Source organism: Phyllostomus hastatus, unplaced genomic scaffold, assembly GCF_019186645.2.
Source record: "Phyllostomus hastatus isolate PE091 unplaced genomic scaffold, TTU_PhHast_1.1 phas_contig_80, whole genome shotgun sequence".
Classification (NCBI taxonomy): Eukaryota; Metazoa; Chordata; class Mammalia; order Chiroptera; family Phyllostomidae; genus Phyllostomus; species Phyllostomus hastatus.
The window spans coordinates 6,797,844-6,822,631 of NW_025333960.1; the positions used below are offsets into that span (position 1 = coordinate 6,797,844).

A 24,788-nucleotide genomic window follows, 5' to 3' on the forward strand; every position below is an offset into this window, starting at 1 on the left:
TTAATGATGTTTGCCCTACATAAGCCACCCCCTGGGAGCCATTGAGGAAGCCAGGCTTTGAGCACTAGCTTACCTTGACTCTGGGCTTGGTGCCATTTCCTCAGTTAATAAACCCTTCCTTTCTTGGATGCAAACTCCCATTCACATTTGATTGGGCTTTGATATGTGTAGGCAAATGGACTCCTTTAGTTTGATAACACAAGGTGTGTCCTGTGCAGGGATCAGAGTTAGGGTCATAGATGTAAGAGATTCAGCATCTAGGGTCCCTGCATGCATGTCCTTGGAAGTTGGGAATTGTAGTCTGTCATCAGAGTTCTGGACACCAGTTCCAGAGGCCTTGACCTAACTTCCTTCCCATAAGTTCCTAGCTACAAGCTCTGTTTTTCTATACATCTTATTGTAACTCCAGTTTCCTGGCTTTAATTTCCACTCTAGGTTGGTGGTGACTTCTAAAATCTTCATCTTTTGGTGTGATTTTTCCCCAAAACTTCAATGCCACCCCTCTGTTATTCCATTTTCATGAGACTCCATAGGACCAAAGTCACTCTCTCTTATTTCCTCTCATACCTACTTATTTACTTTATTCCATGTTTGGGTTTCCCTTTTTTTTAATCTCATTTATAAAATCTTGATGATTTTCACCATTGTACTGTGAACCAGGCATGGAGGGGGAGTCACAGACAGGCAAATGGGGACCTACTTGTCTTTTGACTCCTGTGTCAACTGTACTTGTCTTTTGGTGTTTATTATCTCCCCTCCTCAATGATGAACTCGCATATGATCTAAAAACTCTACAGTAAAATGAGATTGAATATCTTGCTATGGATGAACAAAATAAAGTGAAACTTCCTCCATGTTCTCAGGGCAGTTGAGCATGGAGGGTAGAACTCAAAAGTAATGCTTCTGGCACATCTCACTTTGTATGATGCTTATACTTTTTCCTGAAAGTAATGTGAACAAATGTTTATGAATCAAACATTTAATTAATGGAGACACTTCATTCTTTAAAGAAATTGTTGAATAAGAGAATAATCAACCTTATTTGTCTTTGGTTTAAGTCCTGGCCCCACACTAACATCTTCTCAAATCTTCTTATTTATTCCTGTAAACATTTTCCTCACACAAGTTTGTGTGTGTGTGTGTGTGTGTGTGTGTGTGTAGTATCCAGCCATGTAATATGAAAAATAGAGACATTTATTGGAGAAGATACAAATACAAGAAACATTGTACATAGGACAATGAAGTTTCTGTCCCCTTCAAAGTAGGCACCTTGGTACCTCATACCATTCTCCCAATTGCCATTAGCTACTCTGTTATATTTTCCTGAATCTCATTGATGGTCTGAAATCTCTTCCCATCAAAGGTGATTTTAATTTGGGAAAAAGCAAGAAGTCTCAGGACACCAAATCTGGGCTATAGGAGGGTTCAGTCACCTGGGTGGTTTGATGTTTCACCAAAAAACTCTGCCCAAGATGTGATAACATGAGTGGACATGTTGTTATGATGAAGCTGCCAATCACCAGTTGCCCATAACTGTGACCTTCAGAATCATCAGAATAATTCCCATGGGGGAATGTTCAAGCTTAATACAAAATTGGATGTGGACTCATTGCTCTTCTCACTCAGTCATTTTCAATGTGATGGCCACATTATACACATGCTCACTTAAAGGCCTATATTGCCCCCAGTGGCTAGTACAGTGATGTCATCATTGTTCATGCATGGACGTTCCAGTCCACTCTCCTTGGCTGCCAGGTTACATCAATGTCACGCAAACCATTCTCATTATATTAATAATGGCTGGATTTTTTTCCAGACAGACCTTGTCTGGTATGTATATGTACTATATTCATCTACCTATATCTCAGAGATATGTAATGAATGTTAACCAGTGCATTTTTAATTTATTTATGTTACACATACTCCTATAAGTCCTTCTCCTGTGCTGGGTACTGTTTAAGTGCTTTACAAATATTACCCATATTTAACATTCAGAACAACCTTATGAAGTAGGTACTATAACTGCTGCTGATGTGGATATGGGGAAAGGAGTCAGAACATCTTTCTGTTGTCCAATTTATTGCTTATTGCTTGGTATTGTTTTAGTAAAACTTTGACTCGCCTTTATCCAAATTCTACTTCATCAAAATATAGAAAGAAACTCTTGGCAGCTGTAAGTAATGCAGGCTTTACTTTCCCATAGGAGATGGTTTCAACATAACCTCATTGATTTTTCTGGGTAAAGATTTGATAAGGTCTGTGATAGAGTTTTATTACCATATAATTTCCATTAAAAAGTAAATTGTACTTGATTCAGCAGTTGCAGTAATTTAAGACCATTCTCATTGCTTTTCATTGGATTTAATCTTATACATAATTGGGAATAAGTTCAACAATCAACAAAAGAAAATAAAAATAAGGAACAGCAACAAATAATATTGAAAATTTCTCAGAGTCAGGATGAGCAACTCTGTTGGATTGCCTGTGTCTGAGAGGTTCCTGGGACACAAGAATATGAGTTCTAAAACCCATACATCCCAGGCAAATGGGGTGATTGGTCTTCCCAGGCTTCTAAAAGCAACAGATGCAAAGTTAAAATTCAGCATCAGTGGAGCTTGTAATCTGGAAAATATGCCCCTTCATTCATCACTTGGGACCCTCATGATTAACTGAAGAATGATGCTGTGTTGCAAATGAATTTCCTGCCTTATATAAGATTTTCCTGGCTTTTGCTCCCTCTTGTATTAATGTAGATACTCTGTATTTTAGATACAACATAGTTTTAAAAATATCTTCTTAATTATTTCTAAATTTCTCAGTATGGTTGACCTTTGAAGAGTGGCAGTTTTTTTTCTTTTTCAATTTCTGTTCATCTTGCCTTCCTCTTTATGAGAAAGCATACCTCACCTAATAGATGGATGTAGCCAACAAGGAAGAATTTCCTTCAATTTTTGTGGATTAAAGCTTTGTAATTTGGTTATCCCAAGAAGAAAGTCTATAACTTTCACCTTTCAGGTAAATTTTAAGAGTAAATTTTTCCACTTTGATCTCATCACATGCATGAAACCTATATGAACACAATTTAAACAGTAGTTGTTTTTCTAGAAATATAGCTTTTAGCTGCTGAAAAGTGGCCAGGGAAAGTAAGCCACTAAAACCCAAATTAAGGATTACCTCTGTCACCTGACTCTGTCCCCTTCTCACCAGTGGCTCCTCTCTGTCATTCTCTTTCTTCCCCATGTGTCACTTGCTTACAATAGGTCAAATGTGTGCCAGTGATAGGCACATAAAGCTAGAGCAGTCAATCTCATCAGACAAAAAATACATTTGAAGACCCACTGCCTTGGAGACCATGTTTTTCTAATTTTCTCAATGTTAATTAGTCATTTTGGCATGCTACTAGTGCAAATTTAGATCCTACCATTATCCCCATCCCAACACCCTACTGCTTTGGTCCAACAGTGAACTGGAGCATTCCTGATGTCAAAAAAAACAAAAACAAAAACAAACAAACAAAAAAAAACCCAAACTAAAGGCAATTAGTGTAGCCAAATGACTGCATAATTTGGCGAAAATATTTAATCTCAGTTCAACCCTTGCAGCAAATAGAACATTTGAATTGTGTTTTGGAGGTTCCAAAATAATTGTTTTAAAGGAGGGCAGTTCAAATATATTGGTTTGAAATTACCGTTTTTCTGTACCTTATTTTTTTAAAAATAAGGGATGGGCACTTCAAAATAATTTTTTTAAAAGGGAAAAATTGGGGTTAAAGAACTACAGTGGTAATCTCTAAAACCATTTCATATAAAATAAAGAATTAAAAAACTGAGGCAATTATGACTTCTGGCAAGATGGAGGCATAGGTGGATGCACTGTACCTCCACGCACAACCAAGATTGGAATAACAACAATTTAGAGGCAGAATAACACCCGGAACTGATAGAAAATTTATCTGAATGGAAGTCAGACAGTAAAGAAGTTGAAATAGACCCGTTCATCCAGACTGGTAGGAGGGGCAGAGGCACGCAGCTGGGATTGGGGTCGCGACGCAGAGAACAGGCAGAATTGGGCGCATAAGGCAACTGGGAGCACGTAAGGCATCTGGGGCGAGCAAGATCGCAGCGGGTGGATCCTGAGTACGCAAGCGGCAGCTGGCAGACCCAGTGAGGCAGCGATTGTGGAGCAGGGCAGAGCGCACAACCAAGAATCCCAGGGAAAAGACTGAGGTCCCAGGAGAACAGAGTTATCGCCATTGTTCCCTCTCGACCCCACCCCTACATACAATGTCACAATCTAGCAACTGGGGTGCCCAGCCCTGGTGAGCACCTAAGGCTCCATCCCTCACCATAACAGGAGTGACCAGACCAAAAAAAAAAAAAAGAAAAAAGCGAGAGAGAGAGAGAGAGAGAGACAGAGAGAGAGAGAGAGAGACAGAGAGATGGCTCAAACAGAAGCACAAATCAGTGTCCCAGAACTCATCTTTTTGAGTGACCAAGATATAGCTAACCTATCAGAGGCACAGTTCAAAACACTGGTGATCAGGAAGCTCACAGAATTGGTTGATTTTGGGAGCAAATTAGATAAACAAATGCAGGTTACCATAAGAGAAATGAAGGAAAATGCACAGGGAACCAACAGTGATGGGAAGGAAACTGGGGCTCAAAACAGTAGAGTGGACCAGAAGGAAGAAAGAAACAACCAAACAGGAAAGAATGGACAAATACAAATTCAAAAAAACGAGGAGAAGCTTAGAAACCTCCAGAACATCTTTAAATGTTCCAACATCCAAATTATAGGGGTACCAGAAGGGGAAGAGGTAGAGCAACAGATTGAAAATGTATTTGAACAAATAATGAAGGAGAACTTCCCCATTCTCGCAAAGGAAATAGACTTCCAGGAAGTCCAGGAAGCTCAGAGAGTCCCAAAGAAGTTGGACCCAAGGAGGAACACACCAAGGCACGTCATAATTACATTAGCCAAGGTAAACATGAAGGAGAGAATCCTAGAAGCAGCAAGAGATAAGGGGACCGTCACCTACAAAGGAGTTCCCATCAGACTGGCAGCTGATTTCTCAAAAGAGACCTTGCAGGCAGGAAGGGGCTGGAAAGAAGTATTCCAAGTCATGAAAGGCAAGGACCTACATCCCAGATTGCTCTATCCAGCAAAGCTTTCATTTAGAATGGAAGGGCAGATCAAGTGCTTCTCAGAAAAGGTCCAGTTAAAGGAGTTCATCATCACCAAGCCCTTATTTTATGAAATGTTAAAGGGACTTATCTAAGAAAAGAAAATTAAAAAATAAACATGTATAGGAAAATGACAGCAAACTCACAATTATTAACAACCACTCCTAAAACAAAACCAAAATAAATTAAGCAAACAACTAGAACAGGAACAGAACCACAGAAAGGGAGATCACATGGAGGGTTAGCAACAGGGGAGTGGGAGGAGGAGAGAATAGGAAAAGGTACAGAGAATAAGTAGCATGGATGGTAGGTAGAAAATAGACAGGAGGAGGGCAAGAATAGTATGGGAAATGTTGAAGCTAAAGAACTTATGACACATGGACATGAACTAAAGAAGGGGGAATGTGGGTGAGAGAGTGTGTACAGGGTGGAGGGGAGTGCAGGGGGGAAATGGGACAACTATAATAGCATAATCAATAAAATATATATTTAAAAAGAAAAAACTGAGGCAATTATAAAGAACTATAAACTTTGGAAATAGAAAATTAGTAATGTTTAAAAAAATATCAAGACACATATCCTGGCTGGTGTGGTTCAGTAGGCTGGAGCTTCATTCCATAAACCAAAAGGTTGTGGGTAATTGTGTTATGTGTACACAATGGAATACTATGCAGCAGAAAGAAAAAAGGAGCTCCTACTCTTTGAGACAGCATTGATGGATCTGGAGAGCACTATGCTAAGTGAAATATGCCAGAGGTGAAAGACAAATACCATATGATATCACCTGTAAGTGGAACCTAATCAATAAAACAAATAAGAAAGCAGAATATAACCAGAGACATTGAAATGAACAAACCAGAAGGGAGTGGGGAGGGGGATAACAGGAAGTAAGGGGAAGGTTCATCAAGGAACATTTATAAAGGACACATGGAAAAAGTCAAAAGGTGGTAGGATTGAGGGTGGGGGTTGAGTGGGGTTGGGTAAGGTGCTGGTGGGAAAATGGAGACAATTGTACTTGAGCAACAATAAAAAAAAAAGGAAAAGAAATTATTTTGATTCACCCTTGATTGGCTAGATTTCATTGTTTTTCTTTTTCCAAGAAAGTCTCATCATTTTCTTGAATTATTGCTACTTGACAGCATCTGCCTTTTGTCTCTTTATTTTATGTACAACTTGACTAAGTAGGAAAATCCTAGGTGACATGTTCTCCACTCAGAAGCTTGTAAATATTGCTTCACTGGCTTCTGGCTTTGAATGTTGCATTGGAGAAATTTGAGCCCAACCCAAACTTTCCCCTTGTGTGTAATATGGAACTTCTGCCTGAATCAACATATGAATCTTTCTGTAACTTGGAGTTCAGGAACTCTTCTGGTGTCAGGGGTTGAAGTAGGTTTACAGTTTGAGTGTGTGAAACGTAGAGTTTATTCTTGTGGTATGATTTTGTAGTTGCATTATTTTCCATACGAAAAACTGTAAACTCACTTTTGTCCCACTCTGTATATAGGTAGTGCAAGTTGTGTTCTTTTAAGCTGTAGAATCAAGTAGGTAATTTCAGGAATATTCAATTCTACTAAATGAGTTTGTTATTTTCATCAAAGTCATATATGCACATAACTGAAAACTCAAATATACTCTGATCCACAGTTCCCCAAGGCTCAATCCTATTTTCCAGAAATAACAAAATTCTAATTTTCTGTTTATTTTTATATTTACTTCTATATTTCTAAGTAGCATGTTTATATGCTCTTTCTTTATTTGCAGATTTTAGGAATTATTGAATTGCATTCTTTGGTGAAAGTTGAAATTTTCCCCTTTTATTCTTTTGCAGCCCCCTTCAGCTAACAAAATTTTGATTGATTAGTCCCTTATGTTTTCATTACTTTATGTGTATAAATAATGTTTTTTGCCTATCAGTTGTTGCCATAACTAATCTAGCAGTTTTCCCTGAACCCCTAAAGGCTTTCTCCATTTCCTTTACCCTGATTTTTCTTTTTCATAAACTCCTCTTGTATTTCCTCTCCTCAAGAATGCAATCCAGAGACTTAGTCTGATTTATTCTTACTTCATCTATAAAGTGCCGGAGTCCAGCTCCAGCAGGTCCAGGTATTCCCAATGGATGGACAGCATCAGCGAAGGTATGACTCAAGAGGTGCAGTTTCAAGCTCAACAGCCAGGCATCTCTGCCTGGGCTCTTGAGTTTTTTATTTTTATACAGTTGGGTGTGTACATGTGGCATATGTGAAAGCAGTAAAAAAAATGAAGTTTTTAAGGCATATTTGGTTTATCCTTATTCTGGAGAAAATAAGAAGCAGGTCTCTATTGCATATTATTGTGCAAGCTTTTAGCTCCTAATCTTTGCAATTAATCAATAACACATTTTACCACATTATATAACACCTTAATTTCTTAAAGCTTAACTTAAGTTTAATCTATATATTCTAAAGTTGCAAGCTAGGCACGTAGCTGGGCACAGGACTGTTTTAGCTCACTGACAAAGGCCATGCAGAAGGCTTTTGTGGTCAATGTGGTTAGTATCTGTCTCTCATTTCTCACTTCAGTGCCAGAACCCTGTCATCTTGTGCAAGTAATCTTTGTTTTGCTCAGTCCATTCAGCTGCCTGCCATCTACCTTGGTGTTGATGTATTTTTATTATTTGTTTCTATCTTTGATGTCTGACTTTTTAGGCAATAAACACCATGGGGGTCCTGATCGCTTAAGCATTTCATAGAAGGGAAGTGTATAATAATAACCTTTCCAATATCCATTTATATTTACCCATCATGTCTCTTTATGATAGATTCTGGTATAGAGTAAAGGGGGATCAGTGGGCCTAGGAGTTAGAGGGTGAACAGACCATGGATACTGGTACTATGCTGACCAAAAGTGTTTTTTGAATCTATGCCTAGCTCCCAGAGCCCTGGTTTTAAGGAATTGTGTAATAAGGGTGGGTATAGGGGCTTTTGTAGGGAGTAATCCTAGGAGTCTTTTCCATTCCCATTCTTTGAACTCTAACCCACATGGGAGGACACTCTGGTGGCGAGTCACTCTCCAATGAGCTGTCATTTTCTTGCTTACTTCCAAAGAACTGTATTTCTTCTGTGGAATTCCATTTGTCCCAGTCCCATGGTAAATCACATAGACCCTAAGCACAGGTAGTAATACAATGATTAAGCAGAGGAGTGCCAAGTACTTTCCCCCGCCGTGTCTGCTGTGCAGATGCGCAGCTCCTTCTGTGACTGTGTCAGACAGCAGGGCTGGGTTGGCTCTTGGCAATAAAGTGTAGGACAATTTCTCTCTTGAAATTGTTATTCATTAAATCCTTGCTCAATGAGTAAGTGCTGAGAAAATAGAGTACTAAGTTTATATATTCTTTCCTGTGCAACTTTCTGTTTTTCCCCAAATTAATAATTGCCTGGAATTAATCAATATCTCACTTTTTATTTGCTTATATTTCTTTTTAATGATAATTGATTATCTCCAGAACTTCCAAAGAAGTCTTAACACATCTAAATACTGTTTCTCTATATTATAATACATCAGGTGATCGCTCCTCCTCCCAAAGTCTCCCTCATGTCAAGGGCTGTGAACAGTTCTGTGTGGGACTCTTCTCCTTACGGATGGATTTTGGTGTCCCTCCCCATAGGGTCCTTACTTCTTGATTACCAATCTTCCTCTTAGTTTATTTCTTTATTTTAATGGAGCACATCTTCCAGTAATTTCCTGAACACATCGGGGGAGAGGTACTATTTTGAGCTATTATCAGAATTGTTTTTGTTCTAATATTTGTGATTTGGCTGGGACTAGAGTTCTAGGTTGGAAGTCCTCATAAATTTGAAGGTGTTTCATGTAGCTGCTGAGAGTCCATTGCCATTCTGATAGTTCTCTCTCTCTCTCTCTCTCTCTCTCTGTTATATTATTTAGAATGTTCTGAAACTTTACAATGATGTACTTTGGAGTGGTTCTTTTTATTGATTATGCTAGGAAAATCAAACTCTTCATTTCTGCAATGTTTTATTTTTTTAAATAATGTCCATTTTTCCTCTTTTCTCCCTTAGATTTCCTATTAGTGAGATGTGGCACTTCCTGATTTAATCCTCTAATTTTATTATCTTTTCTCCCCTAATTTTCATATTATTGTTTCACATAATTGAGGATTTTCATTCTTTAAAAAATTGTTTAATTGTTGTTCAAGTACAGTTGTCTCCATTTCCCCCCACCCCAGCCATCCCCACTTCCCACACTTGATCCTACCCCCCTTTAGTTTTGTCCATGTGTCCTTTATAGATGTTTCTGAAAACCCTTCTCCCTTTTCCCCCCATTGCCCTCTCCCACCTCCCCTCTGGTTACTGTCAGTTTGTTCTTAACTTCAACGTCTCTGGTTATATTTTGCTTGTTTGTTTTGTTGGATTTTCTTAATTTTATCTTTCAAACTTTTCATGCATTTAAAAAATTTAAGCTGTCATATTTTAAATTTCCACTGAGCCTTTACTTCTTGTTTTCTTTATTTTTTTTTAAGATCTTACTTTTTATTTTCAGAGAGAGGCAAATGGAGGGGGAAAGAGAGGGAGGAAAACATCAATTGGTTGCTTCTCATACATGTCCCAACTGGGACCAAACCCACATCCCAGGCATGTGGCTTGACTGGGAATCAAATTGGCAACATTTTGCTTTGCAGCACGACACCCAACCTATTGAGCCACACTAGTTAGGACTCTTGTTTTCCAATTGTTCCTTTTCCCCCCTCCTAACATAAGTTGTTCTTACTTTTTGAATGCAGTATCATATATTACCTTTTGATGATGTTAATTATTTTGCTTTTCCAATCCTGCCTCTGAGTTCCATTTTTGGGTATGTTTTGGTCTTTCCCCTTAAGACCTTCCCTGAATGTCATGATACTTTGTGACTCTAAATTTAAGAGGAAGGCACTAACAGTGAATGGGAGGAGTTGCTTGTGGGTGGTGCTTATTGATGAAGGGTTGTATTGTAAGGTGATTCAGACAGGTATTCAGAAGTTTCTTCTGGGGATCCCTACATATTCAGGAACTGAAGAGATTTTCTCTGGCTCCATCCATCTTTCCAGAGAAGCAACTCAGTGTTTTGTGAGAGTGTGGAAGAAGGGGCTGGGGTTTACAGCAGCTGGTGGACGTTCACTTGATTTCCCCATAGAGCCCTTCATGCCCCCTGCCCCAAATCCTGAGCACCTCTGAGGGGAAGAGAGTTTTGCCCAGTGGAGCACACCAGGACCAGGAATATGGGGGTCAAAGGACTGCTTCTTATCCAGAGTTTGGATCCATTTCCATTTTCCATCTCTTATCTCACTCCATTGATTCCTAAAACATCTAGCCCTCAATTTCCCATGGGCTTCTTGCTGCTGTCACTTTCCACAGACACTTAGGGTTCAGTCTTTTCTGTGTTCTTCTCCTCTACTTACTTTCTAAACTTCAGACTTTCCTATTTGTCACTCAGTGTGGTCTCTTTGGCATTTTGTTTGGAGTTTTAACCCTGCTTTATCCCTTCACTCTCCTCTTAGTAAAGTTTTGCAAGGGAGCAGTGCTATAAACATGCATTACCCCCACCATGTTTTATCATCAGATCTTTTATGATTTTGAGTCTTTCCTGCTCCAAATGCTTTGCTCTTCTTTGGAAACACCAGTGTGAGCATGTTAGATTTTCTTTCAGGTCCACTCATATCATGATAATCGTGATAACTGCCTTCTCATGCTCTTGGTCCTTCGTATCTTGTCTCTGGCTGTTTTAAACCAGGCTATTGTTTGTGTGTTTCTTACTTCCATTGCCATTTTCATTTTTTTAAAAATTGTTTTTGTCTTCTGTTTATTCCATTTTAGTAAATTGCTTAGTGTCACTTAAGGGAAGTTGTGTTTCTTTATAAATTGAATGGAATTTCTGCTTCACAGTTTTACAAAATCTCAGCTCTTGCCAAGCTGTCTTTTTGGGAACTGCACATTATGAGCCACAGTGAGGGCTGTGCTGTGCTAGGGGGACAGAGGTGGTCCTGTCCTGGTGAAAGTGTTTGGGGCTTAGCTGGAAGAGATCCACATTGGACTCCTGGCTCCTTCTCCAAGTTGGGCTTTTCATTGTGAAAAATAGGGTAGTTTGACTAGATAATTTCTAAAGACACTTCCAGCTATGTGTCTTTTGTAGGCAGTACCATCTCTGCCTTCCAGTTTATAATCCCATTGTAATGCTTGCCTAAGCCACCAGTGTCAGTGTGGTAAACATGTGACTTGTGTGAAGTGATCTCACATGATGAATGATCTGCTACCTCTGTGACTAAAATCTGGATGGCTGGGTTGCACACACACACACACACACACACACACACACACACTTCCTCTCAGGTCACTGACCCAATAGTTTCATGTTTGCTGAAGTCGCCTGGGCATCTTTACTGCTTGGCAATTCGTGTGTATGTCCCCACTCAGCCTTCAGGTTTCCCTTCCATTGAGCATGAAAGATCTTTCATAACGTATTCCCGCACCTCACCAGTCCTATGATCCTGCCACCTTTTGTCATACTCCTAGCAGAGGACTTTGCCTTCCTCCTGCTTCACAGAGAAAGATATAAACTATTAGAAAAGAACTTGCCTGAACTGGCAGCCCCTCCCTCCCTCACAGCTGCCTGGTCTCTGCCGGGATTTAACTTATATCTCTTCCATCTCAAAAAAGCCTCTTCCTGGATGCCACGACTTTGTTCTTCTTTCTCTTCCCTTTCACAGCTACATTTCTTGAAAGCAGTGACTGCATTTGCTGTCTCCCCTTCCTTAGCTCCTGCTCACTCCCTATTCCATTCAATCTGGCTTTCTCCCTTATCTCCACTCCATTGAAATGGTCATCACTGACCTTCATGTTGCTGAAACCGTGGCTAACTCTTGTCTTCTCACACCTAGACTGTTTCTCTCTCCCTCCACAAACTTTTCACTTACCTTGACTTTTAGTCACACTAGATGCTCTGGTTTCTTTCCTCTTGCCTTGGCTGCTTATTTTCACTGTTGGGAGTTCTGCTACCTTTGTTTTTTCTTTGGGTTCTGTCCTAGATGCTTTTCTTTCCCCTCAGAAACAGAGGTGAGAAATAAGAGCAGAGAGGGGAGGTATCCTAGATAGGTTGGCTAAAAAGCCAAAAGTAGACAGATTTGGCCCTGTTTTTCATTTGTAACTGTAGGAAGAAGGTGAAACAAACCTCATTAGATTACAGATGGAAATTTGACATGGGTAGGCATAGAGAAAGAACCAGTTAGCATGCCTAGATACATCAGCTCCTCTGTGGTGTCAAAGGGACCCAGACATGCATGTGTATCCACAACAGACATGCAGGGTGCATTTGAGAACTGTGCTGGAGAGTTTGCTCCAGAAGGCTGACAAGGCAAAAGTGGTGAAGGGACCCTATAGATGAGGGTGGCCAACTGAGCTGCCTAGAACAGGGATTGGGGCAAGTGTTGTATTATAATTGTGACAAGGGGGACCAGGAGGGCCAGAAGTGGAGTGTATCAGCAAGAGGAGGTGGCTAAATTCTTAGAGGGGAAGGTTTCATTTTTCCAGCTGGATTCTAGGGGCACCTCACTCAGTGAAATCAGCTGATATACACCCAAGACCCAATTCAAGCTGGAGACCAGTGGAATAACAGCAAAGCCTCCAATGCCATGAGGGCACTAGCACTTCTCCAAACCCAGATGCCCTCATGGAGAAGGACAGGAGAGTGGGAGAAAATAAGAAATTGTATTTACCCTAAAAGTCATCCAAAAGAACTCATTTAATTGGGCAAGGAACTGTGGTAATATAAATGATCTAGTTAAAATTTTACTCATCCCCATTCTCTGGGAGGTGTGTGTTCATGAGAACATCCAAGTAGTTATAAGGGATAAATAACCTGCATTTTCTTTGCATATTTGAGTGTTAAGTGAGACATTTATAAATTTTGCAAGAAATTTGAGGTAGCATTTAAAATGCTTTAAAGTATACACCCATTATAATGATAAAAGTCTGTGGATCAATGTGAAAAATGTGTAAGATGTTATATTAAGTTAGCAAAGAATACAAGTTATGTGGTTGATTGTAACCATGTAAAATTATGTGTTTGAATAAAACCTGGAAAAAACATGGGGAAATGAAACCATCTCTGCTACTGTGGTAAACATATGAATGGATTTTAAAAATGTTTTTATTTATGGTTCATAAAATAAAAACATTAATAAATTTATTTTATTAATTATTGTATGTTTAAAAATAAATAAATAATGAAATCATATTTTTATTTTTTCCTGAAATATCCTATTGGTTACATGTGTAAGCCCTGCTCCTTGTGGAATGGGAGTATGCAAGAAGTACATACTATGAGGTGAGGAGCATGGGGCCCTGTTGGAGCCTGGCTGCCACTGTCTGCCATCTGCCCTACAAAGACTCATGTCCTTCCCACATGCAAAATATGCCCATCTCTTCTCAAGGTGCCTAAAGGTCTCATCTTATTAGAACATTTCAAACAATCCAGAGTCTCATATCCTGTCTAAGTGTGGGTGGAGCTACTCAGCTCCAGTTCCTCACAATCTGAAGATCTGTGAATTAAATGGTCAAGTTATTCATCTTTCACACATCTAACATTCAATGGTGGGACAGGCATAGAATAATTACTATAGACTTTCCTGTCCAAAAAGTAGGGAGAAGGGAGCCATACAAGAGTCACTAGTCCATAGCAATTCTAAAATCCATTGGGGTACATTTTAAAAATTACTTCAGTTGGACTTAGTCCTAATCATGCCTGAGAACTTGCCTCTTGGTTCTGTCCCCTAACTGTTATTTCTATCCTTGAATTGTCCTTCCTTTCTCATGAAAGGTAGCCTATGTTTGCAACAGAATTTGTTTCCTAGTCTCCCTGTCTGTAGATGTTTGAAGTTCAAAGATTACTTTTCAGTTGAACTCTGTGCCTTTTAGCCCAAGCTGGTTGTGGTTCTGTCAAAATAATTTTCTCATGCCCACAACTCTTTCTCCACCTTAGGCTGCTACTGAGACTGCTGCAAGGCAACAACTTCAATGTACTTAGAAGTCCCAAACACTTCTGGACTGAACAGTTCTTTGAGGCCATAACAAAGGATTTTGCAGTTGCACCATAGGTTTCATCTTTAGAGCAAGTTTTCTCGAGAGAGCCCTGGATGTGATCTTTGCCACAAAGCTATTTCTTAAGTTAGCATCCTTTGTCACCTGGAGAGCCAGTTGATTTTCACATCCAACAATTTTGGACTCCTTCCTATTTAACAGTCTTTCCTTTAGTTTATCTCTGCCTTCTTGCATTTTAGTTTGAGCAGTAAGAAAAAAAAGTACACCTTCAAAATTTTAGCCTTGTTACTCATTTCATTAGATATTTTATATTTTTCACATTCTGCAGATCAGTGTTGATAAAATTTTGCCACTACATAACCTCTAGTTTACAATAATTTTCTCTTGTTTCCTTTAAGCCCTCAACAGCCCTTCTCAAATGTCACAAAGCTTTTGTGAACAGTTCCTTCAAAGTCCTCTAGCCTTTCATTAACACTCCTTCAAATCCATTATTGAGCAGGGATCAGCCCAGAGCAAGTCTACCTCAGGCCAGCCTGTAGTGTGTGGGTTCTTGACTTTGTGTAGGAAAGACTTCACAACATCAATCCACGTGATTCTGAGAGTACATTTATTAAAGCTGGGGACAGTGAGACAAAGGAAGGACTTAGGGTAGAAGAGGTAACAGCAAAGAGTCTGGTCGATGTTCTGCTTTGGCCCACTAGAAACATTACAGGAAAGGAGTGAGACAAGGTGGGGCCGTTGTCAGCTCACTGGAAAGTCAGAGAAAGGGGCCTTGGAGCCAGGATCAGTTGGTAAGCCTGGGTTGAGCAGCCATAGACCACTGATCCCCTGGCTGCAAGTGTCCTAGGGATCCTTAGAGTTTAGGAGGAAGTAAAAAGTTCATTCCTTGGAATGGTCATGGGGCATGATCCTGAGCAAGCCTACCCTGATATCCTTTTTTTTTTTTTGAGGTTTTATTTTTCTTATATGGATGAGAATCTTAAGGTAGGGTTTTATTAGGATATCCATTAGCTTTCCAGGTGCATTTTTAATATGCTGATGTATCAAAATGAGCATAGGAGGGGGGCAGCTGGAATCATTTCTTGATCTGTATTACTGTTCTACTTTTATCTTGGGTTTGTTTGGCTTTTAATGGAGTTTTTGTTATTTCTTTCCCTGACATCATCTGTCCTTGGGTTTAGCTGGCACAAAAGTCATTAATTGGGTCTCTATTCTAATTTCCCAGACCATGGTGATTTAAGCTATTATGTAGTCTCTGGTTTAGGGAGGAGAGGTATAAACCATTGGCACTCAAGTATCTTTGGTGAGAAAAGAGAAAGTCCTGTGATTCATCAGCTGGCTGTAAGTTGCTGAAACTATTTGGCCTTGTTTAATTATCTGGTTTATTTCCCCATTTCACTTGCCTGGGAATTTTCCTAGCTTCTTACTATCCTGTCACACTTCCAGCTTCTACCCATGGCCAATCCACAGCTTCTCCCACATAGCAGTGTTGAGGGAAGAGACCTGGTTCTTCTTGCTGATGCATGTAAAGAATTACAGATCAGCAAATCTAATAGCATGTAATCAGTTTATTAGTAACCCATTCCCATGGAAGAAAATGGGACTGGGTAGAGTGGGGGTGAAAGGCAAAGTTTCAAGGCAAAGCAGGGTGGCAAAAGTAAGCATCTGAAGACCAAGGTGGCAAACCCTGGGTGGCCAAAGGCCTGGTGGCCCAAGAGCCAAGAGCGCCAAGAGTGCCCTGAACCCCTGAGAAAGAGTCCTTTCTTCTGAGGACTTACATATTTGGTGAGATAGGATGGAAAAATTACATCTTGATTAATGGGTAAATGTGGTGCCAGCTTTCCTGGGGGAATGTGACTACTCAAACTTAGGTATGTGTGGGGGTCTGTTAGCCTGAATCCTTATCTTGCTCCAGACTCCATTTGTTCATCTTGTAAAACGAATACGTGACAGGAAGCAGTTAACTAAAGTTGGGGCACTTTCCAAAGTTATTTACGGGCTCTTTTTATAAGTATTAGGGACTCCCTTGTAAAACAGATAGTGACCAGAAGTAGACAATTAACCAAAGTTGTTTTATGGGCTTCTTCTTTGGGCACTGGGGACCCTCTCCCTCATTCCAGGCCCTGGGGTGAAAGCACAGTTTCAAGGCTTTCTTTCCTGGACAGTGGAAATGCTATGTAGAATTTCAAGGACATCCCTTCTTTCTTGCTAACACAGTGTTTCCTGTGATATTGGAACACCTGGCAATATTATCAGACCAGGCTCAGGACTACTGAGTTAGCATGTGAGACATGTCTCCTTCCTCCTCTCTGGCTCAGTTTACTATTTATTCTACCTAAATGGTAAAAGGCAACCAGGATGCTAGACACTGGTCAGTAACAGCAGTGCAGTTTCAGAGTTCTTCCTATTCCATCTACTGCCTCAGTAGCATCCCACTTCCCAGTGGATTACATCTCACTTTAAGTTGCCTGAAATAAATTTTTTTATCCTTAAATGAGATTTTCTCATTTTCTTTTTTTAAAAAGATTTTATTTATTTATTTTAAACAGAAGGGAAAGAAAGGAGAAAGAGAGGGAGAGAAATAATGTGAGGCTGCCTCTTGAACACCCCTCACTGGGTACCTGGACTGCAACCCAGGCATGTGCCCTGACTGGGAATCAAACCAGTCACCCTTTGGTTCACAGGCAGGTGCTCTATCCACTGAGCCACACTAGCCTAGGATAAGTTTAATTTTTTTGTTTGATGGATGTAAAATGATAATCTTAGATTGTCTTTAATTTTCATTTTTTAATTAATACTGAGGATTATTATCTTTTGTATTTTTGGCTTTGGTCATTCTGGTTTCTTGTTTCTTGAATGACAGTTCATGCATTTTATCTATTTTTAATATTTAATTGCTTCTTTCACCTGACCCTTCACCCCTGCCCCCCTCCACTGTATGTTTTATTGGCTCAGATAACTGACATTCAAATTCAGTGGCTCAGTGATATCTCTAATAACATCAAGGCTTGGTCTGGTCTGTCCTGTTTGCCTGCTGTGCAGTGTTCACTGTCCTCAAAGAGGCCTCCCACCAGATGCCTAAGTGGTTGCAACAGTTTCCAGCCTTAATCCCTATACCACACCTCCAAAAGCAGCAGAACATCATTTATCATAGATATGTCAGAATGTGGCTCTTTGAGGCCAGGTATTATTGCTTATCTGGTCAAAAATGTGTTTCTTGTACTTAAACACCCTGGCACAATGTGGGCATCCAAGAGACATATATTGCCAAAATGAGCATTTTATTTCATTTTATTGCCTAAGTGTTTGGATAGAACTTCCAGCAAAGTGTTTTGTAGAACTGGTAAGAGTTGTTTTTTAAAAGACTTTATTTATTTATTTATTTTTAGAGAGGGAAGGGAAGGAGAGAGAGAGAGAGAGAGAGAGACATCAATGTGTGGTTGCTGGGAGCCGTGGCCTGCAACCCAGGCATGTGCCCTGGCTGGGAACCAAACCTGCGATGCTTTGGTTCGCAGCCCGTGCTCAATCCACTGAGCTACGCCAGCCAGGGCAAGAGTTGTCTTTTAAATCAAATAGGAAAAAAAAGAGTTACATACAAAAACTACATTAATACTATTTTTAATATTGTATTTACCTTTACTGGTGCTTTTTATTTTTTCATATGAATTTGTGTTACTGTCTAATGTTCTTTCATTTCAGCCTGAAATATTTTCTTTAGTATTTCTTGTTGGGAAGGTTTGCTAATGATGAACAATTCTTCCAGTTTTTGTTTACAAGAAAATGTTTTATATTCTTCTTCAGTTTTGAATCCAAGATTTGCTGAATATAGAATTTTTGGTTGACAGTTTTTTTCCCTCTCACAACTTTAAAAGTCTTCCTCTTTATTCTGTTCTCTATTGTTTCTGGGGAGCAATCAACTGCTAATTTCACTGAGAATCCCTTATTTGTGATGAGTTTCTTCTCACTTGCTACTTTTAAGATTCTGTCTTTGTTTTTGGCTTCTAATAGATTATGATGTGTCTAGGCATCGATCTCTTTGAATTTGTTTTATTAAGTATTTGTTGAACATCTTGATTGTGTGAATTAATGTTTCTCATAAAATTTGGCAACATTTTGGCTACTTCTTCAGATATTTTTTCCCTCCTGAGATGTTAATTGTGTGTATGTTGGTATGCTTGATGTTTTTCTACACATCTTTGCAGGCTTTTTTGTTCCCTTTTTTGGAGTGTGTGTATACTTTTTTTCTTCTTGTTCCTCAGGCTGGATAATCTCAATTGACCTATATTTAAGTTCACTAACACATTTTCTGCCTGCTAAAGTCTTCTGTTGATTTTTTTCTGGTAAATTTTTATTTTTTTCATCTCCAGAATTTCTATTTGGTTTCCTTTTCACAATTTTTTTCTTTATTTATATTGTGTATTTGGTGACAGATAATCTCATACTTTCATTTAGTTCTTTAAACATCATTTTCTTTAGTTCATAGTTCCTTGAACATATTTAAAATAGCTGATTTAAAATCTTTGTCTGCTAAGTTCAACATCTGGACTTCCTCAGAGACAGTTTCTATTGATTGTCTTTTTTTTTCTTTTTATGAGCAACACTTTCTTGTTTCTTTGATTTTTTGTGGAAACCTGAACATTTATAATAATGAAGCAACTTTGGAAATCAGATTTTCCTTCCCTCTTCAGTTTGTTTTTGTTGCTTGTTGCAGTAATAGTCTTGCTTTCTTTTTTCTTCTTAAAAATATTTGTTTATTTTTCTTTCAGTTTTACTGAGATATAATTGACAGTCTTGGTTTCTTAAAAAATGATTTTTCTAATCTAATTCTCTAAAGTCTAGCTCTTTGTTGTATGTGAAGTCTCTATTGCTTTAAGACCTCTACTAGGTTAGTTTAGTGGTCAGCTAATGATTGGACAAGTATATTCTTAAATTCTTGGAATCAATAAATCTTCTAATTTACTCTTAGGTTCTGTGCATTTGTTGGGATATGCCTTCAACATTCAGCCAGACAATTCACACCTATACCTTAATCTCATTATCTGCTTGCACACAGCCTCATGCTCAGCCAAAGATGAGTAGAACCATCTTGAGTCTTAGCTGAGGATGCACACAGCCTTATGTGTATACATCTCTTACCCCACCAGTGGTTACCAGGGGCTGAGGGAGGGGGAAATATAGGGAAATGTTTCACGTGGCGTGGAAATGTAGCTCAGTTCCCACATGCGAAACCAGTGGGGAGTGAGTTGGCACACAGGACCATGTCCACAGAGAAGTTTTCCCATGGGGAATCAGGCCTGCATTGTACCTAGACTGCCATGAGACTTGTTTTTGCTAAAACTCCCTCACCCTGAATTGACGCAGCAAGTTCTTACTGTAACTTTTTAAGATCTGTGCTAAACCTCCCTGTAACCAGTTCAACCACTTTTCCCCTTGGTCTGCAACATCCTTCTCTTTGAAGTGATTAGCAACATTCTTTCCTTTGTTATCTGTAAAAGGTAATCACCTGCAGTGAACCTGTGCATAGTAAATGAGATCTACCCTCCATGTAATGTACCCAGAGAAGCAATAATAGCCTGTCCAGGCAGGGGCTAGGTCTCTCTCTCTCTCTCTCTCTCTCAAAAGGTCAGAAGTCAGATGGTGGTAATGGCACATGGTTTTCTATATTTCCAGAAATATGTCAGAGCTCTTTAATGTTTCAATGGGCATCTCATCTCTTCTTTATTCCTTTCAACTTTTTGGTTTATATGTTTTTTCCTAAGTTATACATTGTTGCAGGCAACTGTGATGTTAAAACAACTGTAAATGTTCTCAGTAAATTCAGCTTGGGAAGAAGACCTCAGTAATGAACAAGTATTGATTTAGGTCAAGTGAATCTTTCTTGCAGTGTCTATCAAGGAAAGCCACTAGACAAGGTAAATAATCAAAATTCTTTGGGAATGAGGCTTTGAAATAGCTGCAGCTCCATTTTGCTACCTCTACTACTAGGAAGCTGGGCTTTTGAAAATAAGAAACATGTATATATAATATAATTTATGTATATATATATTCAATAAAAGTCTGAAAGACCATGATTGGTAGTCAGTCACTGTACTTATTGCAAAATGAGGTGGCTGAGGTTTTACCAGAGTTAAGATTAATTCAGTTTGGCTCTTGGTGTCTATATCTCATATTTAGACTCTTCAAGAACAGTGTGACTGTTTCTATAATGAACTCCACTTTCTATATGATGACTTTCAACCAGCCCTGTCCTGTGATCCTGAATGTCACACTGGCTGGGATCATGGGACTTTCAGCTTTGTCTTGTAACTGATCTTCAAGAAAGAACCTAGGACATTTCTTACAGGTTGGTCTCATCCTCAGCAGGGTTATGTTCTTTAAACTTTCCTCAGCAGCTTTTCCAGGTCTTTGAAGGCTCTCTGTTCTTCCTCCAGAGATTTCTTCTTGTTATGTTGTCTTAATTCTTAAATTTTATCATTCAATGCATAGATAATATCAACAAGGCTCCTTTCTTCTATCACTATCTGATAATTGCTTCTAGTTTATTTCATTATAATTTTTTCTTTTTCTGGAAGCAGAACTGGCAGATTGTTTACATGAACTTAAAATGAGTGTCTGCTGTTTTTTGGTGCTTTTGCAATAAACTTTGATGACTCAGAATCTGCACATCTTCTTCCAAAACAGCTGTACTTTTCCTTAGCACAAATTCTTTGTTGAGGGTGTCTGCTTAGGTTTATGCTTATGTAGAAGCTTTTTCATGGTCTTGTGACTCTTACTAAGATCCTTGTAGTGGAAAAGCAGCTAAAGGCTAGAGGGGAGGTGCAGGTAGGTCACAGACAGCTCAGGCTCCATAGCTTGGAGTCTTTGAAGGCTCGAAGGCCCCCATTTGACAGTGGTGTGTAGAGTGCCATGATGAGAGGGGAGGGGCAGCATGTAGTAGGCAGGCATCAGCAGCACTGATTTGCTGTCTGTATGCTTCCTGGATGGGGTACTTGAATGGGAGGGGAAGGTATGAGATGGCACAGAATGAGGCTTAATGAAGGTGTTTTTACTGATGGATGTGACTTTCATTTGTTTCTGTAGATGGTCCAGCCATTCATGGAGATCTTGCTTGGTTGTTGCATGACACTTAATATCCACTCAGTCATGTCCCCTGATATTTCAAATGCACTTCTATATGTTTCACTGTCCTTAAGCTTTATAATGATTATTCCTATCATTGGTAAATTTCCCTGAGAGTTAAAACCACTTAGAAGACAACATTTGCAAAATATTTGAGAAGAGTAGAGGATAACTTTTATTCTTTTCCTCACTTCTGGTACACTGAATCATGACCAGGGACATGTAAATGATGTTGCTCAGGGTCTTAGTGGCATTTCCCTCTCAGATCCAGATGGCTTCTGTCAGGATTTGCAACTCCAGCTCTTTCCTTTCCCATATATCTGACACTGGGCTAAAAGGTTTTTGAAGACAGTCATAGATTTTTTAAAATATCCTGTCTATCTAAATGAAAATTCATGTGTCTCTCAAGTCCTTGAGCAGTGTAAGGTACTTACCCAGGCACATGAATGCTTTGCTAAGGCCAGTGGTCAACATGAGAATGCCCAGACTGTTGGCACCTTTCACTTTCATGAAATCTCCCAACTCCTTACTGTGCTCCATGAGAACATCAACTACAGATAGGTGATTGGCACAATACATGAAGTACAAAGATTTCATTTGTGGTGTCAGATTTAAAAAAAAAAAACAGCCTCCAACTCTGCTGAGCTTCAGGCAACTTGGTGTATTCTTCTAAAGACTATACAAGCATTCTATGGAAAGAACATATATTTTTTCTGGATTAACTGTTAAATATGAGGTGTTTGCAAACTTTTCACTGGTCTGCAATGGCCATAGATAGGTTAAAAGAACAGACTGAAGTTCTTTAGAATATTCATTTTCTGTTTCCAGAATATTCTGTAGCACCACTTTATAATAGCTTTTATTAATGGCAGTCATATCATATCCTTTGGGAGGGCTCTTCAATGTTCCAAATTTGGGACACAGGGGCTTATTACTGGGGTGATCTCTTGAAGTAGTTGCTGGGGTACCAGCAAGTGCTGCATTGTGTGTGCCTCCTATCAGCTGCCTCAGGATGATGTCTACTTTTGTAATGGAAAGCTCATCTTCATTTGTCTGCTGGAAGTTAAATTTTGCTTTTACTACCAGTTGATTGTTGCTATTATCAGTCATGTTCAAACTTCAGTACTGGCCCTGCAACACTTTTGAAGTCTGACTGTGTGAAGGCTGGAATCCCAGAGAATCAAAAGACTATATCCTATGAGATGAGGGTGGGGCACACAGAGTCACTTCTTATTTGTATCTACTGTTATTTTATTTAGAGTCATTATGGAACTGATAACTTTTGTTAAAAATTATTCCCTGACACAAATTATTTGCATCAAATTTCCCCCATGAATGAAGAGGCCTGGCAGACTCTCAGGAACTGAGGATGTTGCTTGGCACTCCCTCTCAGCTTGGAGCTCTCAGCAGACCTGCAACACAGAGCACAGATGCTGAGCAAAGCTGGAAGGTGCAGATGCACTCCCAGGTAAACCACAGTGGGTGGACCTTGTGGTCCATTTCATCCCTGGCTGCCCCTGGCCACTGGCAGTGCTCAGCCACTGGCTCTGGGCTGTTATTTTTCAATAACAGCTTCAGAGTGGGGAATAAGACTAGAGCAAGTTAAAGCACCATAAAACTTGCCTTTCTTACCAACATTCAGTTGTTTCTTCTCCTTTTTTTTAAAAAAAATTTATTCGGCTAAGGCACTCTGGATTGCTCCATACCTTGATTAATTTCCAGAGTTGCAAAAAAGTTGATTCTGATAGTTATTGATTTTATGCAATCTTTAGGAGTCTCTCACTCTGCCAGTTTCACTACCACTTATCTATTTTTCATCACTTTCTAATAAGTTTTCCATTTTTCCCAAGTTGTAGTTTTTTTGGCATGAATTTGTTTATAACATTGTTTTATCATGCTTTTAGTATTGTGGAATCTACATTGATATTACTTGTCTTAATTTTCATCTTCTCTACTCTTTCTGATCAATGTGACTAAACTATTATCAATTTTATTGACATTCTTAAAAGAAAGAGCTTTTAGTTCCATTGATTTTTCTCCACTTGATACGAGTAGGCAGCCTGTCCAGACCACTAAGAGTTGGCTGAGGGCAGGGAACAAGAGGGGTCACTGGAGTAGATAGAGCTGGGCCATGGGAATGGGACCTAGCAGCTGCCTGCGCACTGAGCCATGCCCCTCACTCCTCAGGAACAGTGGTTGGAGGTTCAAGGACTGGGGGCACACAGCCAAAGAGTGCTTTCAAGAGCTGCCCAGGGCCATGGCAAGGAAATTGAGTTTTGCAGTACTCCAGAGGCTGCAAGGCCACATTGCCTGGGTAACTGAATAGTTGCCTTACAGAAGCTCTGCCCTGGGTATGGAGGTCCATCTCCTGGCTGCAGATACCCTGCCCCTCCTGCTGTGGCCATCCGCAGAGCTGCATGAGATGACATGTGGGGCTTCCAGGGTCCCTTTATTTAGGTCTTTGGTTCAGTCACTCTCTTCCAGTGGACCCTGAGTATGTGCAACTGGCTGCATGCGACTTGCTGCATTTGGGGACTAGGATGTGGGAGGTGTGAAGTCGATAGATTGGCACAAGAGTCTCCCTAATTGGCCATGATGGTGACAGGGGACAGGGTCTTACACTGAGCATGTGCAAGGTTAGCAAGATAATTGGATAGAGGAAGAAGCCCTACTACTTGCTTCTGGTACCAGCCTGGGGGTGGGACCAGGGGAAGGCAGGCACATGCACAATAGAGGTCAGAATGGTGGCAGGGGAAATGCTGGTCCAAAGAGGCCTTAGAGTCTAGCCTGGGGAAAGAAGAGTTTGGTTGGACTCACAAAAAGCACATGAAAGTTTGGGTACTTAATTAGTCATTCTAAGAAACCACCTGGCCTGCCCTACACTCAAAACAAATATAGTCTGAGGGGAACAAAGAAACTCTCTCTTGCTTAATACTCCTCAGGACCTGCACTCAGACAGTGCACTGGCCCGTCCTCCCCATGTGCCACTTGGTCTTAGCAATCATGTGGCCCAAGGCCTCCAGGAAAGAGTCTCTCTCTTTCTTTGAGTGACGTGGTGGATCATTTGCTGGTGAGTTTGCATGCTCTCTCACCAGGGAGCATGTTACCCTGTGGCCCTAGCAACCACATGGCCATGGCCACACCTGCTCCACACATAGCCTGCAGGAAGGATTCTGAAGCTGGAGAACCACTAGAAAGAAGCTAAGCTACCTGGATGACTGCTTAGCAGCCGCCTGTGGGCTCTGAAGGACAGTACTTTGAAATGGAGCAGGAACTCTGGGAATTGACTTTTGTTTTAGCCTGATGATAACATGATGACAGGTTTTGCAGAGGAGATGAACTTTGAGGTGGGGAGTCCCCCATTGTCCCAGATCATTTAGCACCCAAATAAAAACCTCTTACCATATTTATTTTGATTTTT

The 24,788-nt window shown here is 39.9% G+C and overlaps 1 pseudogene; it reads right to left on the reverse strand.

The window, feature by feature from the left end:
• Positions 1–20,585: 20,585 nt before the first annotated feature.
• LOC123826267 lies at positions 20,586–22,477 on the reverse strand (annotated as a pseudogene).
• Between the last annotated feature and the right edge of the window lie 2,311 nt (positions 22,478–24,788).